The sequence below is a fragment of the Loxodonta africana genome, chromosome 6, assembly GCF_030014295.1.
Source record: "Loxodonta africana isolate mLoxAfr1 chromosome 6, mLoxAfr1.hap2, whole genome shotgun sequence".
NCBI classification, from domain to species: Eukaryota; Metazoa; Chordata; class Mammalia; order Proboscidea; family Elephantidae; genus Loxodonta; species Loxodonta africana.
The window spans coordinates 125,565,621-125,571,620 of record NC_087347.1 but is presented as its reverse complement, the minus strand read 5'-3'; positions in this window follow the sequence as shown (position 1 = coordinate 125,571,620).

Sequence of the window (6,000 nt, the reverse complement as noted above, 5' to 3'; positions counted from 1 at the left end):
GTCTCCCGCGAGGGGCAGCTGCACCTGGGCCAACAGCACCTGAAGGTGCCTGAGGCGTCCCCAGCCTCCATCCTTCTCCTGGGATGGACCAGCCCAGCCTGGCCCTGTCAGCCTCTCATCCTGTCAGCTCCAGCCTGGCACAGTTGGCTGAGGAGGGCAGAGCCCCATGTTCCTCAATCTTGGGAGAAAGGAGTTGATCAGGGATTTTAGTTATATATTCCTACATCATGCTTGGAACACAGTAGGTGCTCAAGACGTGCTACTTTCTCCTCAATAAGTGGTGGGAGAAAATCGCATTGATTAAGGGTAAGGTTGCACAGCCAATTAATGTAATTGCTGTCAATATGTTGTACACCTGTAAAAAGTTGAATTGGCAAAAACTTTGTGATAGGTAATTTACAACAATGACCAAAAAAAAAGTATAGCTGCTGAGGCTGCTTGTGTACAACCAAACACCTCGTGGGATTTGGTTCCTTGTTTTGGAGGTGTAGGGTCATGGTTTCATGGGACATCCCAGTTAATTTGGGTAATAACACGTTTAATGCTTCTGTTCTACCTCCTACTTTGTTGCATAGTGCCTGGGGTCTTTGTTATCGTTGTTGAGACTATACACAGCAAAACATACACCAATTCAACAGTTTCTGCATGTACAATTAAGTGACATTGATTGCATTCTTTGAGTTGTGCACCCATTCTCACCCTCCTTTTCTAAGTTATTCCTCCCCCATTAACTCACTGCCCCCTAAGGTTCCTATCTAATCTTTTGAGTTGCTGTTGTCAGTTTGATCCCATATAGATAGTCCTTAAAAGAGCACAATGCTCAAGGCAGACATTCTTTACTAGTTAAACTAAACTGTTGTTTAGTTTTAAGAAGACTTCAGAGAATAATTTTGGTTGAAGGTTGAAAGATTATCTCAGAGTGTCTTAGGCTGGGTTCTCTAGAGAAGCAATACCAGTAAAGCATAAAAATATATACAGAGAGATTTATATCAAGAAAACAGCTCATGCAATTGTAGGGGTTGTGAACATCCCAAGTCCTTGGATCAGGATACAGACCTTTCCCAATTCACAGAGCTGCAGAAGCTGGTGAACCAAAGCTGAGCAGGATGGAGAGCAGGGATCTCACTCACAGGTTGTGATGGTCAAGGAATCGCCAAGATCGGTAGGTAAGATCGCAAGGTTTCTCCTGATTCCCATAGCTGCAGGGGCTGGCAAACCCAAGATAGGCAGGTCAGGGAGTAGGACTCTTGCTCGCAGGCCATGAAGATCAGCGAATCTCAAGATGGACAGGTAGGCTGCTAGCTCAAGTCCCAAGAACCAGAGGTCAGACAAGAGACAGCTACTGGATCCAGAACAAGCCAGCAACCTTTGCAAGGCAAGCAGAAAAGGAAGTAGGTGGTGGAAGATGGAGAGGTGAAGGCTGAGGAGGTGGTGAGCAGCCTCAGGCCCTACCCCCTCTGGTACCGCTCAGCGGATTCCACCATGGGGGTGATCACATATCAGATTTTGACAGGGAAGTGATTACAACATTATACAACTGCCAAAACACTGAGAATCATGGCACAGCCAGGTTGACACATAATCTTAACCATCACACATCCAGCCTCCATGGCTCTGGAAAGACTGGAGTCCATGAGAATTAGAAATTCTGTTCTGCATTTTTACCCTTTTGGTCAGAATTCTTCTATGGAACCTTTGACCAAAATGTTCAGTAATGGTAGCCAGGCACCATCCAGTTCTTCTGGTCTCATGGCAAAGGAGGCAGTTGTTGATGGAGGCAATTAGCCACACATTCCATGTCCTCCTCCGAGTCCTGACTTTTCATCTTTCTATATTGCTCTAGGTAAATACAGCCCAATTATTGTGCCTTGGGTGGCCTCTTGCAAGCTTTTAAGACCCCAGACACTATGCAATGAACTAGGAGGTAAAACAGAGATACTAAACACATTATTAGGTCAGTTAACTGTGATTTTCCATGAAACCATGACCCTGTACCTCCAAACCAAGCAACCAAATCCCATGAGGTGTTTGGTTGTACATAAACGGCAGCTATTCTTTTTTTTTTTGTCATTGTAAATATGTCTGTCACACAACTTTTGCCAATTCAACTTTTTACAGGTATACAACTTATTGACAACACTTACAATAATCGGCTATGCAACCTTACCCTTAATTAATGCAATTTTTTCATCACCATAAACCAAAACTCAGTACTCCGTAAGCGATAACTCTCCCTCTTTCCCCCTCCCTCCTGCCCCTGGTAACTACTAATAAACTTTGGTGTCTATACATTTGCATTTTCTTGTCTTTTTAGACAAGTGAGATCATACAATATTTGTCGTTTTGTGATTAACTTATTTCACTCAGCATAATTCTTCAAGCTCCATCCATATTGTAGTATGTATCAAGACTTCATTTCTCTTACTGGCTGAGTAGTATTCCATTGTATTATGTACCACATTTTGTTTATCCTTTCATCCACTGATGGGCATTTAAGTTGTTTCACCTTTTGGCTATTGTAAACAGTGCTGCAACGAACATTGGTGTACAAGTCTGTTTCAGTCTCTGCTTTCAAGTCTTTGGGGTATATACCTAGGAGTGGAATTGCTGGGTTATATGGTAGTTCTATTTTTAGGTGCTTGGGGTTTTAAAAGCTTGTAAGAGGCCACCCCGGACACAACAGTTGGTCTCTATTTACCTGTAGCTACAGAAGAAGAAGGAGAGTCAGGAATAGGAAGAGGAAATGGAATGTGTGGCTAATTGACTTCATGAACAACTGCCTCCTTTGCCATGAGACCAGAAAAACTGGATGGTACTTGGCTACCATTACTGAATGTTTTGATCAAAGATACTATAGAAGAATCCTGATCAAAAGGGGGAAATACAAAAGAAAATTTCAAATTGTCATGGACTCCAGTCTTTCTGGAGCCATGGAGGCTGGATGAACCCAAAAACTATTGCCTTGAGAAAATCTTTAAACTTTAACCCAAAAATATGCCTGGAGGTCTTCTTAAAGCCCAGCAAGAGTTTAGTTTAAATAGCCCTCACACTGTCATTTTTTTTTTTTTAATATTTTTTTGATGGCATGTGTTTTTAGTATTGGAATGCATGTTTAGTAATTGAGTATGTTTAAATTTTTACTTGGTAATATGGATTTTGAGAAATATGGTCTGGTAATACAAGCCATCAATAAGGAAGTGTCACTCTGGTGCCAACGATCTGTTGTATGACAACATACCAATGAGAACTAAATAGAAAATTTATTATAGGTGCCTTTCCATTAGGTTCCATGAGGAACCTCTGGTTTTCCAAATCTGACACAGAAAAATCACAGCAAACCCAAAAGGGCTCTCTAACTATCACACGGGAAAGCCATAATTATGCTTGCAAGCTTTATCTCACAGAAATAAAGAGGGAAAAAGGCAAAAGTTTACAAAACTGACACATTCAGGAAGCATCACCTAATAGAATGCTCAGCCCACATGACAACGAGGCTGCAACTCCAGTCTGCTCAGCTTCACGCATTTCAAAAGGGACCCACCTTGACGCTAACTGCATTAGAACTGGAATAACTACTATCTACAAGGTCCAGAGGCCTAAAAAGTAGCTGGTATACTGTTAAACCAACAGTAACGAAAAGGCTAGTAAAGAATGTCTGCCCTGAGCATTGTGCTCTTTTAAGAACTATCTGTACGGGATGAAATGGACAACAGCAACTCGAAAGAGTAGAAAGGAATCTTAGGGGGCAGTGAGTTCATGTTAATGAGGGAAGAACAACTCAGAAAAGGAGGGTGAGAATGGTTGCACAACTAGAAGAATGTAATCAATGTCACTGAATTGTTCATGTAGAAACCGTTGAACTGGTGTCTGTTCTGCTGTGTATATTCTCAACAACAACAACAAAAATAAAAGAAGTTATAAAGTAAAATCAGTGGTGGGAGGCCATGTACATATGTTTCACAGGTGAACTCAAGTCCGACCATCTGTGGGTCCCGCTCTGCCACTTTCACCTTCAGGCTGTCTGAGTTGAGCAAGTCTTTATCTGCTGAGCCTCAGGGTCCCCATATGCAAAAATGTGGGTAATAACTGTACCTACATCGCGACCGTATAGGACAGAGTAGAACTGCCCCATAGAGTTTCCAAGGAGCGCCTGGTGGATTTGAACTGCCGACCCTTTGGTTAGCAGCTGTAGCACTTAACCACTACGCCACCAGGGTTTATATGTTATTTAAGTGCTGGATATTATTATCTTTTACTTTAAAAGAGGAACCTAGCTGTGTCCGAATGAGAATTTAAGACAACATGAAAGCTGGGGGCAGGGATATGGGCACCCGAGGGCACCACCCTCTCATATGCTATCTAGAGATGGCCTGTGGCTCTGAAAAGCCTGGAGCTCCCACCCGCCCCTCATGGAAAGACACCAGAAGTGCCACAACGCCACACGATGGGGGTCAGTTTTCCACACAGACCCAAACATTAAGTGACTTTTCCCACCAAAGGGGCAATAAAATCACACTCCCTTCTCCAAAGCCACATACAAAATGCTGAACTTGACAGCTTAGAGTGCAGTTTCTGGAGACCTCCTTCTAATGCAAGAGGGAAACTTCTGGTGGATGAGGAAGCCTTGGCCCTGTGAACCCCAGAGCTGGCAGCCAGCATTCCCCAGACTCTGCTGACGGGATCAAGGGACGATGATCCAAGACAGAGGCTGCTGTAATAATACTCGCTTTTAAACACAAGAGCAGCTAGCAATGAGAGAAGGTTCACCACAGGCCAGTACTGCTCCAACCACGTCACACGCCTGAACTCAGCCAAGTCCTACAATGTGCGTGGCCCCACGTGATACCCCACATGTGTCCATTACCTCATTTTACAGCCAAAGGAAACAGAGGCACAAGGACCAAGCTGTTTGTCTAAGATCAGCCAGTAAGTGGCAGAGGTGGATTCAGGCCAGGGCTGCCCTGCATCAAGCCCCAGCTTTAACTCTCACTCTGCACTCTTCCTGAGTGGTGCAAACAGTTAAGCGCTCAACTACTAACCGAAAGGTTGGCAGCTTTGAGCCCACCCACAGGCGCCTCAGGAGAAACGCCTGGTGTTCTGCTTTAGAAAGAACTCAGCCATTGAAAACTCCACAGGCACAGTTCTATTCTGACACACACGGGGCCACCATGAGTTGGAATCGACTCCATGGCAACTGGTTTAATTTTGGTTTTCTATGCTGTAAACAGACCAAGAATCCATCACCTTGGGCCCTAAACCAGGAAGCAGCCTTGCCAACGAAAATAGAGCAGGACGAGAAAACTGGGGCCAGGCACACAACAGTAAACCGAGGAGCTGGAAGAAAAGGGCCTAAAACCAGGCCCTTTGCCAGCCCTGCTCAAGGATCCTGCTTTTAGTGAAAGGGACACAAAGCCTGAGGCCAACACCCAACTTCAGATGAAAGGAGGGAGCCAAAGTTAGCCAGGGCCTGACACCCTGCTCTGTCCACGGCAACTTCCTGGGCTGCATGTTCCATGCAGAGATGAAAGCGAGAAAAGACTAATTATTACGGGTTGTTCTCGACTTAGGATGTATTCAAGTTACGACGAACTGCACTTAAGACGGCCTTTTTTTTTTTTTGTACATTTTATGGTAATACGTACTACACACAATAAAAAACCAAAAAAAAAAACCACTGAGCATAATTTGGTGATGTTATCATTCTCATGCCAACCACCAAAGACAATAAAAATAAAAATCAGGTTTATAAAGATATTGATAATAAAAGGTAATAAGAATGAAAAGTAAAAAAATAAAAATAAGGTATTCAACTTACATCAGAATTGACGTATGACAGAGTCATCATCAGAATGGAACCCTGTGATATAGCCCTCGACTTACATCCGAGTTCCTGTATATTCAGGTTTCAAAACTCAGTGACCCCCATGTGTCTGTCAGTTTGTCTTACCGCGGTGGCTTGCGTTTTGCTGTGATAATGGATGCTTTGCCACTGGTATTTCA